The sequence below is a fragment of the Pseudophryne corroboree genome, chromosome 7 (genome assembly GCF_028390025.1).
Source record: "Pseudophryne corroboree isolate aPseCor3 chromosome 7, aPseCor3.hap2, whole genome shotgun sequence".
Taxonomy (NCBI): domain Eukaryota; kingdom Metazoa; phylum Chordata; class Amphibia; order Anura; family Myobatrachidae; genus Pseudophryne; species Pseudophryne corroboree.
This window is the reverse complement of record NC_086450.1, coordinates 142,366,475-142,390,802: the sequence shown is the minus strand read 5'-3', so window position 1 is coordinate 142,390,802 and position 24,328 is coordinate 142,366,475. Positions and strand designations below refer to the sequence as shown.

The 24,328-nt window shown below is 44.4% G+C and overlaps 1 long non-coding RNA gene across 1 annotated transcript; it reads left to right on the top strand.

Annotated features, from left to right (window-relative positions):
• The first annotated feature begins 7,827 nt into the window (after positions 1 to 7,827).
• Positions 7,828 to 8,832, top strand: LOC134943462 (uncharacterized). The gene is made up of 3 exons (XR_010181551.1): positions 7,828 to 7,886; positions 7,960 to 8,172; positions 8,776 to 8,832. It is a non-coding gene; the product is annotated as an uncharacterized LOC134943462 (long non-coding RNA).
• Positions 8,833 to 24,328: the final 15,496 nt, after the last annotated feature.

Sequence of the window (24,328 nt, the reverse complement as noted above, 5' to 3'; positions counted from 1 at the left end):
CCAGTTTCCGCCCAGAAACACCCACTTCCTGTCAATCACACTCCGATCTCCAGAACGAAGAAAAAACCTTGTAATGCCGTGAGTAAAATACCAAACTTCATAGCAAATTTACTTGGCGCAGTCGCAGTGCGAACATTGCGCAAGCGCAATTAGCGGAAAATCGCTGCGATGCGAAGAAAATTACCGAGCGAACAACTCGGAATGACCACCAATGTGGACACTGAGTGTTTTTAGTAATGATAAAGCTTTGCCCTACATTTCATCACAAGAGATCCCTACTGGCGATAGCACTTACCATGGGCAGTAAGATTAACCACATTTTGCAAATCATGGGAAAGCCTATTTAACAGTTATTGCTTTGAATGACGCATTTTTCAGTCTTTAGTCATTTTTACATATTTGTTCATATTTTTTAATACCTGATCTGTAAACTGTTTTTCATATTTGTGTTTTACTGTTCACAAAGTGGAATGGGAAGAAGGAGTGCGGGCTTTCTGGCTTTTCAGTTCTAGTGTGTATATGTGTAACCAGCTAGGGGTGTGGTTCATTAGGTCGACATACATTGGGTCGACTACTGAAGGTCGACATGGTCATTAGGTCGGTATTGTCTTTAGGTCGACATGTACAAGGTCGACATGGAAAAATGTCGACATGAGTTTTTTAATAGTTTTTGGTGTCGTTTTCTTTGTAAAGTGATGGAGAACCTCAATTAGTGCACTGTGTCCCCTCGTATTGCTCACTTCGCTCGCCATGCTTTGGGCAAGGTTACCATTCCCAATTGTAGTTCACGTGGATCGTTAAGTATGAAAAAGGTGAAAAAATGAAAAGAATTGTGAAAAACTCATGTCGACCTTTTTGCATGTCAACCTAGTACATGTCGACCTAGTGACCAGGTCGACCTAATGCATGTTGACCTTCAGTGGTCGACCCAATGTATGTCGACCTAATGCTTGTCAACCTAATGACCGCCTCCCCCAGCTAGCCGAGTAACACATTCCCTCAGCGTGGCCCAGCAAAGTGCATGTTAGCCCACACTGCTGCTCTGGGATATTATCGCTCAATTGCCCCCACAATATTTAATTGATCATTTGTTGATTAGTATTAGATGATAATAAAATAATAATAATAATAATAATAATAATAATATTATTATTATTATTATTATTATTATTATTATGGTTTTATCCTAGTAGACTCAAGGGGCGGATTTCAAATGATATATCACGCCTAATCTCCTTCCTAAAATGATTCCCACTTCTCGCGCATATCGCAGCCAAAGTAAACAGGTTTAGTTGCGTAAAGGGTTAGGGCGCCTCGCTATCCCGGGGGTAGCGAGCAGAAGTGATGATACCACATCTGTCAGCAGAAACAGAATGGGAATTGAATACCACCCATTGTGCTTTACATTTGCAGAATAACAAACGTGATTAAAAAATAAAACTAATAAGAATTAACAAGATTGCAGGTTATGAGATAAGCATTTGGATTGCTTTTTTTGTTATTAGAAGCTAAAGTGACACTAACAGTGGCGGATATTACCTCTGGGCTGTAAACCCACCTACCAGTACAATACGCCACCTCAACTCATGTCAGTGAGCTAGATGCAGTCCATGCCTGCACTTGCTACACTGTGACTGGCATTGACTTCCTATTGGAAGTCTTACCTGCCAGTCACCCCAGGCAGTCCCATTGGGAGATGTTTCCTTCCTCTGGGACTGCCAGACCGGGCTGTGATAAGCAGAAAGCTGGCTTACTGTAGGAAGCCACTCCCTGCCCTTTGGGCAGCCTTAGTTGGCTTCTACTGGGTGCGCCTGATGCAGTCCATAAAAGACAGGGTTTTGCGTATGTGCAGTACCATCATCGCTACTGTGTATGTGCCGGTGCCAGCACCTGTCAGTTACATTGTGCAGGTGCAGCAGGGACCAGGCAGCTCACCTCTTCTATCTGGGTAGGACCTGCCACTGGACACAAGTGAAATGCTTCAGTAAAAAGGTAAATCTTTAGTCTGTTTTTGAAAGCTTCTAGAGTGGAGGCTTCTTGAATACGTTTCAAAGATTCAGCAGCACAAAGCTAAAAACGTGATCTCCCCCATGAAGTATGTTATATTCTAGATACTAATAATAGTCCTTTATGTGCACATATAAGTAAAAGTGAGTAGGAATATAAGGAATCAGATTCTGATTCAAGTACCTTTCACCCTGGTTGTGTAAGGCTTTGAAAGTAAGTAATCTGATATTGACATAGATTTGCCATCTTACAGGCAGCCAGTGAAGGGAATAGAGAACAGGGGTGTATCTAGGGGTCCGGGCGCTCCTGGCAAAGTAAGGGACTGGCGCCACCCACATTTGAAATAGGGAAGGTGCATGTGCAAAAAAGGGATATGATCTTGTGGGAAAGGGGCATGACCATACAATAGTTCCCCCAATTCAAATTACGCTACACAGTAGTAACCCTTATACACATCATGCCCACACAGTAGCAGTTCCCTTTACATATTATGCCCATACAGTAATTCTTATAACACTGAGGACACATCAACAGTGCCTGGCCTAGCTGAGGAGGCAATGCCACCCAAGGCCAGGTAGTATAATCAAATAGTAGTGCAAAGAAGTGCAATGCAGCAAACTACCCAGTGGTGCAAGTAGAAAAAAAAATCCTTAGTGGTACTGTGTGCGCGTGCCGAAGGCGCGCACACAAAAAAATGGGTGTGGCCAATGAAATTGGGGGTATGATACAAATATGACCCCAATAGTGCAGTGTCAGATACACATATACCCCCACAGTGCCATATACACATATGCCCCCACAGTGCCAGATGTGCATATGCCCCCACAGTGCTGGATACACACATGCCCCCACAGTGCCAGATACACATATGCCCCCAGTGCCAGATGTGCCCCCACAGTGCCAGATATGCCCCCACAGTGCCAGATACACATATGCCCCACAGTGCCAGATATGCCCCCACGTTGCCAGATACACATGCCCCCATGGTGCCAGATATGCCCTCATAGTGCCAGATATGCCCCCACGGTGCCAGATACACATATGCCCCCACAGTCATATAGTCATAGTCCCCACCCCCCTCCCAGTAAATAGCCATAGCCCCCATCTCCCCAAGCAATAGCCGTATTCCCCCCAGCACATAGCTGTAGTCTCCACTTCTCCCAACACAGTCATACAGTAGTCCCCACCCCCCTCCCATCACATAACAATAGTTCCCTGCCAGCATGGATAGCTATAGTACATAGCCCCTCATCTCCCCAAGCACATAGCCATAGTCCCCATCCCCCTCCCAGCACATAGCTGTAGTCCGCCCTTAGCACAAAGTAGTAGTCTCCCCCACTCCCAGCACATACATAGCCTCTCCACACAGCACATAGCCCTAGTCTCCACCCCACAACATCCCAGCAGATAGCCATAGTGTCTGGCAAGGGTTCACTATGGTATGCCGGCGGACGGGCTCCCGGCGACCAGCATACCGGCGCCGGGAGCCCGACCGCCGGCTTACAGACAGTGTGGCGAGCGCAAATGAGCCCCTTGCGGGCTCGCTGCGCTCGCCACGCTACGGGCACGGCACGCTATTTTATTCTCCCTCCAGGGGGATCGTGGACCCCCACGAGGGAGAACAATTGTCGGCATGCCGGCTGTCGGGATCCCGGTACCGGTACACTGTGCGCCGGGATCCCGTCAGTCGGCATACTGAAGACCACCCGTCTGGCAATACTTGCTGTGGGGAGGGGATGCGGTCAAGATGCCGCCGACGCCGGAATCCCGACCGCCACAATCCCGACATATTCTCCCTCCGTGGGTGTCCACGACACCCATAGAGGGAGAATATAATAGTGTGCCGAGCGTAGCGAGGCACCGTGCCCGCAGCGTGGCGAGCGAAGCGAGCCCGCAAGGGGCTGCGTTCCGCTCGCCATCCCTGTTGGGATTGTGTGGTCGGGATTCCGGCGTCGGGATTTCGACCGCCGGGATTCCGGCCGGCGGCATTTAGTACTGATCCCGTGCCGAGCTGCCTGGGATAAAGGGCAGAGGATCACTCAGCAGGCAGGAACTGGCACCGGTGACCGGCACCGCACCAAACTATGTGAAGAAACTGAAAATAAACTACAGCTCACAGCTGTTTTTCAGTTTTCAGTTTCTTCCCTGTAGTGCATTGCGGTGCCGGATAGCGGCGCCAGCTCCTGCCTTCTGAGTGATCCTCCGCCCCCCAATCCCAAGCAATGCACAGGCAGCTCGGCCAAGCAGGTATTTCCAAACATTATGGCTTAAGGGATTCCACCCATTGGTCGAGGGTGGTACCGTCGGGCAGCGCCCCCCCCCCCCTGCTCGTCTTCCTCCCCTGGCAATTGCTATCCTGGCCAATGGGTAGATACGCCCCTGATTGAGAGAGTGTTATGTGGCAGGAGTATGGAGTGGTAGGTACCAGCCTGGCTGCTGCATTTTGTAAGAGATGCAAATGGTGCAATTATGTCTGTGGTAGAATACATTGCAGTAGTTCAAGCATGAAGATACAAATGTATGAGTGTAGAAAGATCTTCTCAGGGAACTAAGTACTTGATTCTGGCTATGGGGGTCATTCCGAGTTGATCGCTCGCTGACGATTTTCGCAGCGCAGCGATCAGGTAAAAAAATGGCAAAACTGCACGTGCGTATGCACCACAATGCGCAGGAGCGTCATACGGGTACAAAGAGGATTGTTACTGGGCGATGGATTTAGCGAAGATTCCATTTGCACAGCCGAACGCAAGGTGATTGACAGAAAGAGGGCATTTATGGGTGTCAACTGACCGTTTTCTGGGAGTTTTGGAAAAACGCAGGCATGTCCAGGCATTTGCAGGGCGGGTGTCTGATGTCAATTCTGGGCCCAAAAAGACTGAAGTGATCGCAAGGGCTGAGTAAGTCCAGAGCTACTCTGAAACTGCACAAAATGTTTTTGCTGCACTCGGCTGCAAAGGCATTCGCACACTTGAAAATACACTCCCCCGTGGGCGGCGACTATGCGTTTGCACGGCTGCTAAAAGTAGCTAGCGAGCGATCAACTCGGAATGACCCCCTATGTTTTTTCCATAAATGAATGAAGATTTGAGCATACAGTAGCTGACACCTGATGTTTCAGTCTAGTCACAATCCAGGATAAACCAAGATGCACACATGGGGCAATATTTACTAATATTCGTGTTTGATTCGGTTTGTGTAGTGTTTAAACTCGTTTTGTATCGGGTACATTTTCATTCAACTTTTTTAATCCATATACGCAAAGTTACGAAGCAGTCGACTTTATGGTTTTCGTTTTTTCTGATGTCGATGCCAGTCGTTTTTTTTTGGCACATTTACGGCCGTCATTGTCGTTTGCGTACGTGTTTTTGTTGTATTTGCTGTTTTTTCCCCTAAGTTAAACGCGGCAGGGGTTTTTTTTCCCCGCGGCCGCATTTTCACTTTCAGTTTCGTTTTTCATCCCCGTTCGTGATTGGTTGTGTTTCAGATGGTAGGAGTGTCTGTGCGCAACCATATAAATACGCCCCAAACCGTCCGCACCTCGTAGGTTTAGTTAGTGGTGAGGAGGAGGGAGGTTGTGCTGTGGAGGTAGGTGAATTTGTGGTTTGGTGAGGAGTGTTGGTAGCGATTTCTGAGTGTGGTATTGTGTTTGAAAGTCGTCTTGTCATTCTTGTAGTCTTGTTTTTTGTGGTTTTGTTTCATTTTTAGTCCAAGTTATTTTTCTTTATAGTCCCTTGTCAGTGTTTGTGTGTGTGGGTGTGTGGGTGTGAGTTGTGTAGTGGTAGTGGAGGAGTGTGTTGTTTGTATTTTTTTTTTCTGTGTTAACTGTTTAGACACACAATTATGTGTGACTCAGAGGTGGGTTAGGTGGAGGGTGTGAGTGAGGGGGAGGAGGTCAGTCAGGTGGAGGAGGTGAGTGTTAGTGAGGTTAGTGAGGTGGAGGAGGTGGGTGAGGTTGCTGCAGCAGCCTCAAGTGATAGTGACAGTCAGAGTGCTCCGCAGCCACGCACCACTACTAAGACTGGGCAGAATGTAAAGTTTAGTTTTGCTGAAAATGTGGCATTGGTGCGTGAGCTGATGAAGTATCAGGGGCAGCTATTTGGCCCTGAGTCCGCCAAGGTGCCAACATGGAGGAAGACGGTGTTGTGGGCGAAAGTTGTTGCTGCTGTCAATAGTGAGGGGGTGGTCAAGCGGACGGAGGACACGTGCCGCAAACGGTACTATGACATAAAGCGACGTGTCAAGTCCAAAATGGCCAAGGAGGCGAAGTCGGCTCGAAAAACCAGTGGTGGGCAGCCCTATATTGCAAGATATCTGGAGTATGAGGAGCCCATGCAGAGTGTAATACCTCCTGAAGTAGTCTCTGCAACCCATGTCCGGGATTCCGATAGTCCCAGGAAGAATGGTGAGCATGTGTATTTGCATTTACATTCTATGACCTTATTTTTATTTTTATTTATTTTTTTAAATGTGTGTCATGTGACGTTGCATATTACTCCCATCTTCAAGTGTGTGTCAGCAAATACATTGTTTTGGTTAATGTTTTATACAAAAGCCAATGTAACATCTTACTTTATTGTATGTCATGTGTTTTTATGAAAGATATTTTGCATGTGTAGTTTGGACTTGGTGTGTCTCTGAATTGTCCTGCAATAATGTTTTCCTTTTGGGCCTTTTTTTTTTTATAATTGTGACTAGGGCCCTCATTCCGAGTTGATCGCTCGCAAGGCGATTTTAGCAGAGTTACACACGCTAAGCCGCCGCCTACTGGGAGTGAATCTTAGCTTCTTAAAATTGCGACCGATGTATTCGCAATATTGCGATTACTAACTACTTAGCAGTTTCAGAGTAGCTTCAGACTTACTCTGCCTGTGCGATCAGTTCAGTGCTTGTCGTTCCTGTTTTGACGTCACAAACACACCCAGCGTTCGCCCAGACACTCCCCCGTTTCCCCGGCCACTCCTGCGTTTTTTCCGGAAACGGTAGCGTTTTTATCCACACGCCCATAAAACGCCGTGTTTCCGCCCAGTAACACCCATTTCCTGTCAATCACATTACGATCGCCGGAGCGATGAAAAAGCCGTGAGTAAAAATACTATCTTCATTGTTAAATTACTTGGCGCAGTCGCAGTGCGAATATTGCGCATGCGTACTAAGCGGATTTTCATTGCGATGCGATGAAAAATACCGACCGATCAACTCGGAATGAGGGCCTATGTTTTATATTTAAGTGATCCATGTGCAATGTTTAAAAAACAGTGGTTGTCATGTTAGAGGCTGGAGTAGTGGAAAGTGGTTTGGAAACCACTTACATGTGTAATGTCATTATTAGATAATGTAATATATTTTAACAAAATACCACTATTTCTTTGATAATTTTTAGTTTGTATTTGTACCGTGACACCACACTGCAGTGTAATTTTTAAAATATTTATACATTTTGGTTTGGCTCATATAGTGGTAATGTGTGTTTGGAGTGCCACATCACAGAGCAATTTATATATTGCATCTGTAATATTTTTCCTTTCAATACAAAAAGAAGATGTGTGTGTTTTTGGTTGGTAATGTTTTTTTTTTGTTTTTTTTTACTTGTGGCCTATGTCAGTATCCTGTACGTGTTTTCCTGTGTTGATTTTTCCATAGTGCATATGTCTATTGGAAAATGTTTATTGTTTTATGTATAGTTTTTTTTGTTTCCGGTCCTTATGTTTTTATTAGAAATAAAGCAAGCATTTCTTAAAGAATAAATGTTTATAAGCATAATGGGTGGATGTATCAACAATAGCATATATTTTTTTATACAGTGTTTAAAAAAAACAGTACTACTCGTCGGCCAGTAACTCCTATCACATCTGATGATGATGATGACGCTGCGGAAGCAGGTAAAGTGTCCATTGTAGTATAGGGTATGTTTGTAAAGGAATGGCCATAACAAAATTGCACTTTCATTAATAGGTCCATCAAAAGAAGTATGGAGCAGCAGAAGTGGGACTTCTGTAAGACATCACCACAAAAAACCTGTGGCCGAAAAGAAAGCAAGGTCGTATGTCCCGGGCCAACCACAGCAGGCTACCCCGTCACGAAGATTATCGTCCGTATGTTCTGTCCCCCCACTCCAAATTTTGGACACACCTCCAAGACGTCATCCACACTCCCCTCATCTTGATTGTGAGTATCAAACTGAAATAAATGATACAAATTTCAGGACGTAATCCAAATTTTTCTTAACCGCATTAAGTCAAAACACATCAAAAACTTAGATACTTACCGCAGTAAGTAAAACCTGAAATGGAATCCAAGCTAAATGGCCTTGTCCACATCCAGTAAAGATATGTATGTCCACTTGAGCCATACAGTATGACATTGTGTGTAAGATGCTGCAACAAAAAAGCATGTTTTTTTTAAGAAAAAAGTACGTTTTTTTTTTCAAAATTTCACATGTGTGTTTGAGGTAACATTGCAAAATACATATAAAAACATTACTATTTTTTTTTTTGATCAAAGCTATAAGGTAACACATTATGGATTCCAATGTGTTTTTATGGTGGAGTATGTGTGAGCTACAATAAAACTAAAGTGTTTGCTTTCACAATTAAGTAACCAGACACATTTGCCACAAACAGGCATATGTATGTATTTAAGTTATGAGTGATGGTGTTGCTAGGCAGAATATTTGAAAGCAACAGTGAATGACATGTGTTCCATGTGTAGTGATTTGTTTACATTTCTCAAACATATGGATAGCTAATGGAGATTTGTTTAACATTTCAGCTTCTAGTCCTGGGAACAGCATCCCTCCACAACAACAGCAACACAGTGACATGGAGAAGACAAACATCTTAGAAATGCAGCCATTAAGGCAAGGAATGGGCCCCCCAGCACCTGTGAGTACACCACCACAGCAAAGCACACCACCACTATAACACAGCCCAACAACACCAGTAACACAAGGCCCTGATCAGGTGTTTTGGACCATTTGGGCTAGACAGCAGGCCACTAATGAAGATTGCCTGCATAGGCAGACACAAATGTTTGCAAGCCTACCATGTCACCTCAGAAGAATATCAAGAAATCTGAGTAGACAAAATGAACAAACAACCAGAATTGGCAATACCATGGAACTCATGCGTACAGACAATACACAGGTTATGGGCAACTTACAGCGCATAATGGAAGAACAGCACAGACTAATGGAAGAACAGCACAGACAACAGCAAAGTTATATGAACATTTTTCAAAACAATCAAAAGATTAATGAAGTTTATTCCGAATTGTAGACAATCAAAATGCTGCTACACGTGAACTCAATGCAACCCTCACTAACCTGAATGAAACACTCAGATGCATGCACCAACAGCAAACAAGCAGCAGTTCTGGTACGACTACTCCAAATATCACGCCAGTCTCATCACCACCAAGACGCTCCACCAGAGCACGACAACATGACAGTGCTAAAGGCAAAGGGCAGGACAAGCAGCCACCAAAAAAAAAACGTGAAAAAAATACAAGTTAGACATTTGTGATAAGTAACTCGAAATAGTTAGTAAGTGTATGTTTGGCAAAAAATATATAACACTTAGCTCCTTGACAATTTATACAACATCATTAATTATAAGTGGTACAAACAACAACATAAAATTTGTACGCACATTTATTCTTTACCATTTTTTTTGGTATTGGAGGAGGGAAATGTTGATGAAGCCGCACATACATGTTAGCAGGAAGTAAACAGACCACTTGATTTTTTTCTAATCATTACTCTTTCTAGATTCCAATCATTCTCATATCCTGCAGACACAATAATTGGCAGCCAGGCAGAATGTCTTTAGCTGGAAGTAAACAGACCACTTGATTTTTTTCTAATCATTACTTTTTCTAGATTCCAATCATTCTCATATCCTGCATACAATCCAAATTACAATGTTATTGATAACTATTGTACCTTTCTTCTCTATACAACATTACAAGAAGAACACAATTGAGTTGCGTAAAAAGCTTTTAATATGTTGGCATTGAATTTTTTTTAAAACATTGACAAAATGAATGTCAGTATTGTTGGGACATGTTTGTGTGTGTTAAAAATTAGTAAGAATGTTATTACACATGATGCAGAAACCAACAAATTAGAACTTTTTAACCAAAAAGCAAAGAATGTGTATAATAATGTATATATGTGGCAAACTGTGTATTTACTTACACATCAGCAAGTTTACTGCAGCAAACATTAGGAAATAAATTATTTCTGATTACAGTAAGTTTGTGTCCCTTAAATATGATGGAGCATCACACATAGGGACACATGTATTCCTCAAGGCTAACATATTATATGTTGAGGAGTGTTTTTTGGGAACACAGGTTCTCAAACTCGGCCCTCAGGACCCCACACAGTTCATGTTTTGCAGGTCTACTCACAGAATCACAAGTGACATAATTAGCTCCACCTGTGAACCTTTTAACATATGTCTGTGAGTAATTCATACACCTGTGCTTCTACTGGGTTACGTGAAAAACATGCACTGTGTGTGGTCCTGAGGGCCGAGTTTGTGAACCTGTGCATTAGGATGTTACACACAATGATAAAGTAAAATACTAAATGGATTATGGCCCTCATTCCGAGTTGTTCGCTCGGTAATTTTCTTCGCATCGCAGCGATTTTCCGCTAATTGCGCATGCGCAATGTTTGCACTGCGACTGCGCCAAGTAAATTTGCAATGAAGTTTGGTAATTTACTCACGGCATTACGAGGTTTTTTCTTTGTTCTGGTGATCGGAGTGTGATTGACAGGAAGTGGGTGTTTCTGGGCGGAAACTGGCCGTTTTATGGGAGTGTGTGAAAAAACGCTACCGTTTCTGGGAAAAACGCGTCAGTGGCTGAAGAAACGGGGGAGTGCCTGGGCGAACGCTGGGTGTGTTTGTGACGTCAAACCAGAAACGACAAGCACTAAACTGATCGCACTGGAAGAGTAAGTCTCGAGCTACTCAGAAACTGCACAGATAAATCTTTTTGCAATATTGCGAATCTTTCATTCGCAATTTTATTAAGCTAAGATTCACTCCCAGTAGGCGGCGGCTTAGCGTGTGCAATGCTGCTAAAAGCAGCTTGCGAGCGAACAACTCGGAATGAGGGCCTATGTGTGCTTGTAATAAATTAGCACTGCAAGTTTATGATCACTTATCCAGACTTAATGCATGCCACTCATAATCTGTTGTTTTGAGTTTTAAAATACACACAATACACATGCGACATTTGTTTTGCATAAAGCGAGGGTATGTTTGTATGTGTCAAGGAGACAGACACATTCTGAGTAATGGTTTTGCCAATAAAAATGGCAAAACATCTATTTATGATTACACAACAAATGAAATAAGCAAGCCAAACTTACCTTAGAAATAGCGAGTGATGAGCTCTTGCCTAACCTGCCTCCCTACATCTGTACTCCAAGTATCACCAGATGTCTCTAATTACTCTGCTTGCTGGCTGCTTTCTTCCTCCTCCTCCTCCTCCTCCTCGACATGTGGCAGATGTAGTTGCAAACACATGTTATGAAGAAAGCAGCAGCAGAACACAATTTGAGTCACCTTGGAGGGACTATACAACAAAAGGCCACCAGACTTATCCAGACACCGAAACCTAGATTTCAGCACACCAAAACATCTTTCTATCACATTCCGCGTGGACTTATGTGCATTATTGTAATTGTTTTCAGCAGGGGTATCAGGTCGGGACAATGGAGTTAGAAGCCAAGAGAAACAGCCATATCCTCCATCACCTAAAAGACAGATATAGTAACGTGATTCATGTTAAGATACAGCAACACATAAGTAACACACTGTGGGGCAGATGTATTAACCTGTACAGGGCATAAGGAAGTGATAAACCAGTGATATGTGCAAGGTGATAAAGGCAGCAGACAATCTGTTCCTAAATGTTCATTTACATATTGGAGCTGATTGGCTGGTGCCTTTATCACCTTGCACATATCACTGGTTTCTCACTTTCTTATGCCTTCTACAGGTTAATACATCTGCACCTGTATTTGGACAAAGTATACGCAGGCCTACACATATCAAATTACATACCCAGCAGCCATCCATCTGGCATTTGTCCATCCTCAAACTTATCAAAGAGGGATGACTGACTGAGGATGAAGGAGTCATGGCAGCCCCCAGGGTAACCAGCAACAACATTCATTATTTTGAGATTAGCATCACAAACCACCTGCACATTTGTGGAGTGTTCGAAATGGCGATTAGTATATATGTGCTGCCTGCCCCTAGGTGGTCTCAGCTGAATGTGTGTGCAATCTATGGCTCCAAGCACATTGGGCATGCCAGCCAGCTCATAGAAATCTACCCTGACGGCATGCCACTGAGACTCCTGGGTAGGGAAGCAGATTGAGGCCTCGATGTGGGGCTGAAAAACAGCCAACACCTGTGTGTATATTTTAAAGAACAATAAACATGAGATTTTAGGACAGAACTGGCCACCGAGAAATTAAAACAAACAAAAAACAGAAGAGGTAGTTAGGTATACATCACCTGTGTTAAGATTCTGGAAAATGAGGGCTGTGAGATTCCTATGACATCCCCAGACACAGCCTGAAAGCTGCCAGTAGCCATAAAGTGCAACACAGCCAGGAGTTTGTGCAGGCCTGAGACAGAGCGAGAGCGTGGTGTCTCAGGGTCTAGGCCCAGTTTGACAAGGTCATACAGACGGAAAATGTTGTTACCATTTAGACGGAACATCTGTATGACCTAATCATCGGACAATGCGTTCAAGTTTAAATGCCTCCTAAAAAACCGAGGCCTGCGCAGCCTCCGCAGAACCTGTACAACCTGCTGACCATGTTCAGTTTCTTGGCCCTGGGTACTTACAGGCTGATGTCTGAGTCTGAGGAATCCCACAGCACACAAAAGATCACTGGCCCACAGTCCTGCTGCCATTTCTGAGTGTAGGTGTATTGAAATGAGACTAACATCCTTTTATAGGCATCCTAATTCAGGTGTGATTGATTTTTGAGTTGCAACACATGTAAACATGATTGAAAAAAGCAGGTCTATTTTTTTGCCGCTTTTTTTACCGATTCGCAAAAAAATACGACCGCAATTGAGCACTCAGAAACTAACACCCAAATACGAATGAATAGTGAATTCCCGTATTGTATGAAATAACAGCCGCGTTTGACCGATGGTCTATTCATTCGTATTTCGGAACTTTGCAAATCAAACCATTACGAATAGTCCAAACACTGCCGAGATCGGTACTTAGTGAATTCCCGGATTGGGACTTAGATAAAAAAACACAAATCGGACAAACTCGAATTCTTAGTAAATATTGGCCATGGTCAGTGTTTTGCAACTGTAAATCCCCAAGGAAAGTCTAGTTGATTGGCAAAGCTGCAGTCTTGTTCTTTGATGCTGAACTCCTATCATAAGAACTTCTGTTTTATAAGAATTCAGTCACAAACTCTTTGCATCTTGACTGGGAGAAAGTTGCATTGGTTTGCAGACATTGCTAGTTTGCAAAACATCTCCACCACATGGAAAGGTGAGTTTGTTGTCATTAACTCACTTAACAGGAATGTATTCCAGGTGTTTGTGTATTGGTATGCTCAGTGTCGGACTGGGGCATAAAGGGCCCACCGGTGGAATGCAGTTATAGGGGCCCATACTTAGGGGTGTGGTCAGCCTACAAAGGGGGTGTGGCCAGCCCCACAGAGGCTTGAAATACACAATAGTTTAGTGCAGTGTAATGCAACATATCTTCCATGTATAATACAAGTGCACAGTCTGGAGCCTGATCCTTAGAGGAAGGAGTGTTCCCTCAGGCAGTGGGGCCTACCGGTGGTTTTCCTGGTACCCCTGTTGGCCAGTCTGTCCCTGGGTATGCTTCATATGAGTCTTCCTCCATTGCCTTTCATGCCATTGCTACATGAATAAATAGACCTCACCGAAAGAAAATTAGAAGAAGAGCAATGTTTTATGGTCTTGTACTCTAATGAAAAGTCACAGATGGGGCTGATTCTGGGCTGCACGCAAAGTAGTTGTAGTTGCTGACAGCCACATAAGCCTGATGTACTACCTTATGCTAAAGCGAGAACCTTTAAGGGAAAATGGGGGAGGGGGTTCATGTGTCTGCGAGCAGGAACTTAGACCACCCACCGGATCGAACAGAGCTTTAGATACACACCCACAAAACTCCCATGACATTCCCACGAGTTAGAATGGTTCTGTGGGCTTGTAACCCCCCCCCCCCCCTCCCAGCCAAGTTCTGTCCGAATCAGAATAGGACCGGCATAAATGTACATATTAAGAGAAGAGGTGGCCCATGTGCAGTTTATGTCTGGGCCCCTACTCTCTAGCCAGCAGGCCAGAGACTCTATGCACTAGGGTCACTAGGAGACCATAGCATTGCCCAGAGTCTAGTGCACATACACAGGTCTCTGGGGAAATGGTGCAATGGGCATTTTCCCAGTGATTTTACTACTGCGCATGTGTGAAACACCGGGAAAATGGCTGCTGCACCATTTTCCTGGGGATTTGTGCAGCAGCAGGGGGACTTTGGAGAGGTAAGTAATGAAAAAAAATGGGTGCAGGGTGTGCAGTGTGGGCCCCCTGGACTCAGGGGCCCATGTGCACCACACACGCTGCATCAACTATAGATATGCCACTGCAAGCAAACTCCAAAATGCATAAATGCATAAACCCAAACCTGTTTCTGGGACATGACATCATCTCCATACACCTCAACAAGTTGGCGATGATTTTCAGCTGCTGATGTGCCCTTTAGACGCACCTCAATGTCTGACCAGGTTTCCTCCAGCACTGCCATCTTACAACTGATGTTGGGACAGTGGGCCTAATTCAGAGTTGATTGTAGCAGCAAATTTGTTAGCAGTTGGGCAAAACCATGGGGGTCATTCCGAGTTGATCGCTCGCTAGCAGTTTTTAGCAGTCATGCAAACGCTAAGCCGCCGCCCTCTGGGAGTGTATTTTAGCTTAGCAGAAGTGCGAACGAAAGGATCGCAGAGCGTCTACAAAAAAAAATTGTGCAGTTTCAGAGTAGCTCCAGACCTACTCCTAGCTTGCGATGACTTCAGACTGTTCAATTCCAGATTTGACGTCACAAACACGCCCTGCGTGTACACGCCCGCCCAGTTCATGATGTCAGTCCCCGACGGATCGGGCAGTGTGTATGCGTCCATAGATATATCTGCCGATCAATTGATCGGCAGATATATCTATCAGTGTGTACCCACCTTTAGATTTGGGTGGTATGTGTTCAAACTGAAATTTAAATTGCAGTGTAAAAATAAAGCAGCCAGTATTTACCCTGCACAGAAACAAAATAACCCACCCAAATCTAACTCTCTCTGCAAATGTTATATCTGCCGCACCTGCAGTGCAGATGGGGGGTCATTCCGACCTGATCGCACGCTGCCGTTTTTCACAGCGCAGTGATCAGGTCAATACTGCGCCTGCATATGCACCGCAATGCGGAGGTGCGTCGTACGGGTACAAATGGATCGTTGCTGTGCGATAGATTTAAAGAAAAATCCATTCGCACAGCTGATCGCAAGGAGATTGACGGAAAGAGTGTGTTCATGGGTGTCAACTGACCGTTTTCTGGGAGTGGTTGGAAAAACGCAGGCATGTCCAAGCGTTTGCAGGGCGGGTGTCTGACGTCAATTCTGGGACCGGACAGGCTGAAGTGATCGCAGCGGCTGAGTAAGTTCAGACCTACTCAGAAACTGCAAAAACTGTTTTTGTACTGCTTGGCTGCACAAGCGTTCACACACTTGCAAAGCTAAAATACACTCCCCAGTGGGCAGCGACTATGTGTTCGCACGGCTGCTAAAAACAGCTAGTGAGCGATCAACTCGGAATGACCCCCATGGTTTTGCCCAACTGCTAACAAATTTGCTGCTGCGATCAACTCTGAGTATGACTGATATGAGGAGCAGTCCAATGGCCATGAGGGGAAGCAGATGCTGGAATACCGACTGCTAACAATGCGCCAGCCGGCTCACAGGAGCTGTTCCCACTATAGGAAAATATAGGATTAGTGGTGATTACTGACAACAGGGAAAAGACACCAGGACTGACTTGCAGGGCAGTAACTAGGTGTGTGCAGAGGGGGCACCGCACATAGCGCTGCAGGGTAGGGAGAACTGTTGGCGGCACTTGCCAGTTATCTGTTTTAATTACTTTCACTTGCAGTTTCCCCCCTTTTTGAAGCCAGGCATCTCCTGACCGCCCATGTCTCCTAACCTGACCCCTTCTGTCGCTCTTACCTATACAACATTCATCAATTTAACTTGAGATTTCTTTATCAGTCACACTGTCCTGTATTACATTTCAAGATGCTGACATACCCAGGATTCTAACCCATTGCCTGTGGCATTGCAGTCAGACAATCTATTCATTGAGCTATGTGCCCTTGCATAGAAAGGTATATAATTCTAAGCTAGATAATTCTATTTGAAGCTTACCTTGTACTTTGTGAAAAAATGATCAGCATTGCGGCTGAGCAGATCTATGTATTGTGTGGCTGCAAGGGATTGGATGTGAGGCTGCACACCAAATGCTCGATTACAATGCTGATTTTTTTTTTTTTTTTTTACAACGTACCAGTAGCTTCATATAGTGTTCTTAGTTTTTATGCAGGATCAAATAGCTGAATGAGTAGGGCATTTGATTAGAATGCAACAGGTTATGGGTTTGGATCCTGGGTATGGCAATATATTGAAATATGTTATTTAATAACAGGTATTATAACTGAATAACAACATGCTCTCAAGTTAAGTGCACAAATGTGGTATAAAGAAGATTTGTGTCCAAATCCATTTTCTCACAGTGGTCTATAAATGTGTGTGTATTATTTATATGTAAATAATACACACACACATATATAAACAATCTTGTCATGCCCTTTCCCCAGGAGGTATTCGCCTTATGTCCCTATTGGAAGAATGGGGTGGGCGCCAATTCTCTCTCTGGCACAGGGCACCAAAAAGTTTAGTTACAGCTTTGCAGACTTGAATCTAAGTGAGAATGTGTGGTAACTAAGCAAAAGGTAAAGTCTTCAGGCTTCATGCCTGGATGACAAAAAATATAATGGGTTGAATGTGAGCTGTTTGTTTACCTATGACTCAGGGCCGTTTCTAGCCAATTTGGCTCCCAGTGCGAGATTTCAAAATGCACCCCTACCCCCCCCCCCCCATTGACATAAAAAAAAAGTGCCCCCCCCCCCCCCCTTTCCCCATAGCTATAAAACGAAAAAGCATGCGCGCGCGCTCCCGGCAAGGGAGCGTGGACTCATTAAAATGGGCGTGATCTCATTAAAGTGGGCGTGGCCTCATCTGATATCATCACGGCCACCACAGGGAGAGAAAAAAAATCAAAAGTCCTCATTTTACAAAGTATGGCAGGCAAGAGTCCCCATTTTACACATTACAGCAGGCACGGGTCCCCATTTTACACATTACGCAGGCAAGACTCCCCATTTTACACATTACGGCAGACAAGAGTCCGCATTTACACAGTACGGCAGGCAAGAGTCCCCATTTTACACAGTAAGGCAGGCAAGACTCCCCATTTTACACATTACAGCAGGCACGTGTCCGCATTTTACACAGTGCGGCAGGCAAGTGTCCCCATTTTACACAGTACGGCAGGCAGGTGTCCCCATTTTACACAGTACGGCAGGCAAGTGTCCCCATTTTACACATTACAGCAGGCAGGTGTCCCCATTTTATACATTACGGCATGCAAGTGTCCCAATTTTACACATTACGGCAGGCAGGTGTCCCCATTTTACACAGTACTGCAGGCAGGTGTCCCCATTTTACACATTACGGCAGGCAGGTGTCCCCATTTTACACAGTGCGGCAGGCAGGTGTCCCCATTTTACACAGTACGGCAGGCAAGTGTCAAGTGGGGGGGAAGGAAGGGAGAGGGAGGGGGGGGAGACTACTTACATATAGAGTGTTTTCCCACTTTTCGGGTCGGGCCGCCTCACCTCCTTTGCGCCGGCCGCCTCCTCCTTCCAGCTTGTCTGCTCCTCCTCCCTCTTCCCGAGCACTCCTGCTCTGGGGGCGGGGTTTCGTGGAATGATGCGATTGCGTTGTGATGTCACGACGCAACCGCGTCATTCCGCAAAACTCCACCCCCCGAGCAGGAGTGCTCGGGAAGAGGGAGGAGGGGGAGACAAGGACACACAAAGTGCCATGGCGGGTGCCCCGTGCGGTTGCATGGCTCGCCCGCCGCTAGAAACGGCACTGCGTATGACTAGTCTAGATACAGTCTAATGTGTATTATTAGTACAGTATGTTAGGTAAAATTAAATTGAACTTTGCTGTTTATTTAGTAAACATTGTAAATAAACTTGGATTTATTTTGTTATGTCCAACCTGTAGGTGGCACTAAACAATGTCCTATTGCTGTCTTCAAAGTACTTTGACATTGTAAAATAAATATTTTACTAGATACTAAAGCACTGGCTGCAGTTGGGTCTATGGTCTGGGGTTGTGTCACATGGCTACCCGGTACTCTAGTAATATGGGGCCTAATTCAGATGTAGTTGGAGTGAGCATCATTGCTGCTCCTTGGAAGCAGCAGTGATGCACTGATATGGTAATGCAGCAGGAGGTGTCTAGTATAAGTAGACGCCTCCTGCATGTATTAGTAATCCATGCTGCATCCTCGGATCACCTGCGACACCGTCGGCTCATGGGGTTACGCCATCTGGCTGCCAAAGCTCAGACCAAGAAGCTAGGAAATCTCCCTCTTTCAACGGAAATCCTGGCCCCAAAATGGAGGCTTTATGCCACAAATTTAAAATTTGGTGGCCATCGCCGTCTCCTCCCCAACCCCAAATGGCTGCAGACTGGCAGTCACTTGAAAGCTGTAGTTCATCCAACGACGCAGTACATGTACTGCATGTGTACAGTATGGGTCCGGTGCATGCTCAAAGTACTGAACATCTGGCTTTTTATGACACTTATTTTCAAAACATTTAGATTTTTTTTATCCTTTTGGAAGAAACTGCTACTGAATGCCCAAATCCTGGATTCCATGCTGTGTGCTTGCTGGGTCACCAGGAAGACATAATGTCTGATGAAGCAGAAAGTCTCTTCCTGCTGACAGCAGGGGTGGATTTAGAGGTCATGGTGCCCCTAGGCACAACAGTAACAGCTGCCACCTTCTGCCTAATTTTATTATTTTCATTGATTGGTTATAAGCCATGATTTGATGATTGGCAATTTAATAAAATTATATATATATATATATATATATATATATAAGTTTGATTTTTTATTATGTATGCATATTTACTGAGTAGGACAGCTAACAGGGGCATTCCTACCCATTTACACGCCACTCAAGATGGTATAATAGAGTGGAAGTATTTTACAGTTACTGGAAAATTTTGTTCTGACAGTAATAAAACAAGCATCCAAGTTTCGCCCCCCCAAAACGTGTCACCCCTAGACATGTGCCTCATGTGCCTAATAGGAAATTCACCACTGACTGACAGCCTGTATCACTGGGGAACTCAGCTGAGCATTACACAGCTGCTTCAGTCTAATTTTATTTTTGTGTTAAATTGTAGTGATAGAAGGTGTTATGTCAATGCAATAATCCACAATAGAAAATCAATACTGTAACTACATCTTGATAAATAGTAAGTAGCATTAATTTTATCAAATGTTAGCTGTGCTAATTGCGTGCTGCTATGTAACACTTGGATACAAGAGGCATTTCAGTAAACTTCCTATACTGTGATGCCAGCTGTAAAAATTGAATTTCAATATGTTGAAAGAAAGATTGTGGGGAATTCTGGTGCAAATTTACAATGTCTGCTCAATCAAAAATGCCCAAACCTGCCCAAACCAGGTAAAAAAGATACAATAACATAAAATGAAGGACAATAGATCAAAAGTGACACTCAGAAGAATGACAGCCAAACCAAATAAGTTCACTGGTTCACAGACGATTAATCTTTCTCCTTATGGTGTTTTTCAAGGTTTATAGTTGGATTCCTCATATAAAGGTTTCTTTCTCCTGTTGGTCTCTATTCTTCTATTTCAATTATTTGCTCCAGATTGAATACATGAAAATATAACAATGTATAGTAAATTCTAAAATAGCTTATTGCACTACAGTGTTAAAAAACAAGTTGTTAGGGGGTGCAGTATGCACCATATAAGATCCAAATAAGGGACGTACCAAAAAACTTACAGTGTACTTGGCAAGATAATGGAAAAGATGTATAAAGGTTTCTTTGATCACCACTTCAAGTGGCTATACACGCATCCGCCAAATTAATGCCAATAGAAGCGTACCAGAACTCACAATTACAACAATGAGAATCCTCATATAGCGGTTTCTTTGTCAATGGTCACAAATTAATAAGCCATATGGATTCCAATAAATGTTGGAAAACCTCTTTTATTAAAGGATATTAAAATATATATTAAAAAGTTCAAATAAAATCCAACACCATACCGGAAGGTAGCTAGTAACAATGGGGGTCATTCTGACCAGATCGCACGCTGCAGTTTTTCGCAGCGTATCGATCGGGTCAGCTCTGCGCATGCACCTGATTGAAGGGCAGAGGCGGTCGCGGGGCGGGATGGTGCATGCCAATGGCATTAGAACGCCATTGGCAGGAAGCGGTCTGGACAATGGAGACATGTCCGGACTGTTGGGGGGCGAGCCGCGGTGGCTGCGTGCCATCAAACACAGCCGCTGCGACTTGGGATGCAGTGGATAGCCCCCCTGCCAGTGCGCAGGAGCTGCGCTGGCAGGTAGCTACTTGTCAGGTACAAAAGTATCACCGCCGTGCAATACTTTTGTACCTGTGTGTGTGGGAGAGGGGGGTATAGGGCCTGACATGCAGGGTGGACTAGCCCTGTGCTGGGTGTCCCCCCTCATGTCAGAGAAACTGATAATAGATGTGCTAAATGTAGCACATCTACGATCAGGTCTGAATTACCCCCTGTAAGCTACTGTAGAAAATGCTTTACCAAAGTCAAAGGATCTTTTTTCCTTGATCCCAACAAAGGCTAGAACTGTCCTTAAGCTCAAAATCTACTTTTATGGCATCACAAGCATCAACTCATATTGGTGCACTTTGTTTGCACCAGCCCACAGGAGAAATTGGGCAGATGGGGATACACCTTTACATTCTAATGAAGGGTGTTCTCTCTCAAGTAGGTAACATATAACAACTAGAGACATGTGGTCCGGTTCTCCGAAATGTGAATTCACACAAAAAAAATTTGTGGGTCAGAACAGAATCAAAATCCGGTATGGATCTCACGAGGATATCCAATCTGAACCAAGTCCAGATCTTCCTGTGGTTCCTCATTCAGATTTGAAATCCCAATTTCTGGTTTCTCTATACAGTAGGTGTGCCAGTTCAGACGCAGAGACCCTGTATTGCAGTGTTCTCTGCTTGCACTCTATTGGTGAGTTTTAGCACATATGTGAATGTCCTTCCAGATGGATTATCAGATCTGTCTTTCTGTGAAATTGGGCATTCTGGACTGGGAATTGGGTGATGATAATACTATCACATGGAACTGCTCTGACTTGTGGCAGTGTTCAGGATGAATATCTAAAATCTATGCAATTTTGAATCAAATGCTTGGTGAGGGGAAGCCTATTTCTGTCAGATCTCTTGCACCTAGAATGGGGCTGGTGGAACTACTGACTAATGATGATGCTTGCAGTGGTCAGCATAACCTCAGGGGGTGGCAGGAATTTCCACTTACAGGCACACAGAACCTTGTATTAGCTGAATGGATTCTATCATTAGCATGATGCAGTAAATCTGGTTTCTGGGGCTACGTCTAAATAAAGCCATTTTGCGTCTGACTCAGAATCAGCCAATACCGGAAATCTTATCCTATGTTCTATTAGGGCTCAAGATGATAGGTCAACAGTAAATAGGTTGACAGCGAATAGATCGACAGTCAGTAGGTCGACCCTATATGGTCAACAGATACAAAAAGCCAACATGGTCAAAACGTTGATATGTAAAAGGTAGACACTGCTTAAGGTAGATTGTTACACAAGGTTGACAGGTTGAAATGGTCGACATGACAATGGACGACACACATATGGTCCATACAAGTTTTTCCCCCCATTTTTTAAAACTTTTTCATCATTTACCATTTACGTGGACTACGATTGGGAGTAATAACCTGTGCTGATTGGAATGAGGCTACTTGCCTAAAGTGTGGTTAGCAAACGAGCTACACAAGGGGACATGGGGGGTCATTCTGAGTTATTCGCTCGCTAGCTGTTTTTAGCAGCCGTGCAAACGCTATGCCGCCTCCCACTGGGAGTGTATTTTAGCTTAGCAGAAGTGCGAACGAAAGGATCGCAGAGCGGCTACAAAATAATTTTGTGAAGTTTCAGAGTAGCTTCAGACCTACTCAGCACTTGCGATCACTTCAGACTGTTCAGTTCCTGTTTTGACGTCACGAACAGGCCCTGCGTTCACCCAGCCACGCCTACATTTTTCCTGGCACGCCTGCGTTTTTTCGAACACTCCCTGAAAACGGTCAGTTGACACCCAGAAACGCCCTCTTCCTGTCAATCACTCTGCGGTCAGCAGTGCGACTGAAAAGCTTCGCTAGACCTTGTGTGAAACTACATCGTTCGTAGTAATAGTACGACGTGCGTGCGCATTGTGCCGATTTTTTGCCTGATCACTGCGTAGCGAACAAAAGCAGCTAGCGATCAACTCGGAATGACCCCCGTGGTGCACTAATTGAGGTTACATGTGGTTTAAAGTGGTAAATGGCACTCAAAAAAAAAAGTTGTGTTGACCATTTTTGCATCAACCATTCCATGTTGACCTTTTGACTGTGTCGACATTTTGAACCTGTTGACCTTTTCAGGTGTCTACATTTTATAGGCCAACCTATTGACCCTGTTGATCTTTTGACCTGCCAACCTCTTGACCTCTATGAGATTAACCTATTGACATAATTATGGTCGACCCAATGATCCACACCCGGTCCATTAGAAGGCTTCATGTGGAAGGAAAGAGAAGAGAGAGAAGGGGAGATGTATTAACCTACGGGAGACACAAAGTGGAGTAGTTGCTCATAGCAACCAAATAGCTTCAAGCTTTAATTTATCTAGCACAGTCTATAACATGCCAGTTAGAAGTGGATTGGATAGTATGGGCAACTTCACCACTTTATCTTTCTTTGATACATCTCCCCCATGAATGATTACAAATGGAGATCACAGAAAGAGGGAAACAGTGAAAGAGAAATGAAGCAGGTGAGAGAGAAAGATACATTGAATTTTTAAGTTATGATTGTTACAATGTAGGTGTAAATTTGCACTAAACCATAGCAGTAAGTCAGACATTTCCTTTCACTTTATAAGTTTCTCAAGTTTTCTCAATGTAAATTAAGGTAAACAACAACTAACAGCTGATTGGTGGCTTCATATCTCCCAACTGTCTCGACTTTCACAGGACAGTCCCGTTTATTTTGGTATGTCCTGCCCGCGGGCCGCAGTGTCCCGTGGTGGTGGGGGGGCAGTTGGGAGTCTCCCTAGCACTCGCTGCTCTGCTCAGTTCAGAGCAGAGCAGCGGTGAATAGATGCTGTACGCATGCGCACAGCATCTATTCCGGTGAGGCAGAGGGACTGGGGGCATGGCCAGCAGCTCACAGAGACTGTGACGAAAATTGGAGGCATGGCTCACGATCGCATCATCCACGCGAGGCCATGCCCCCTTTTTAATAGACCTTGCCCACTTTTCGGTGCCCCCTTTGTGTCCCTGCTTCATCACACCAAATGTTGGGAGGTATGTGGCTTTGTTGTATCAAAATGCAATTTTACTAAATTACCCTGCCGGAGTTTGAGACTATTGTAATCCTGTTATTTGGAAAGAATCCATTTATTTCTACTAAGTAGCCACCATGTTAATGTTAAAATACACATATTTCTGTTTATATTATATAAGATGATAAAAAATCTGTACAACATTTTATTATTGGCTGTTCTTCAAGCATGGTAATGATCACTAACAGGCATTACTAAATGCAAATGTTTTCTCCAGCATCAGTAATTACTAGAGATGAGCGGGTTCGGTTTCTTTGAATCCGAACCCGCACGAACTTCACTTTTTTTTCCACGGGTCCGAGCGACTCGGATCTTCCCGCCTTGCTCGGTTAACCCGAGCGCGCCCGAACGTCATCATGACGCTGTCGGATTCTCGCGAGGCTCGGATTCTATCGCGAGACTCGGATTCTATATAAGGAGCCGCGCGTCGCCGCCATTTTCACTCGTGC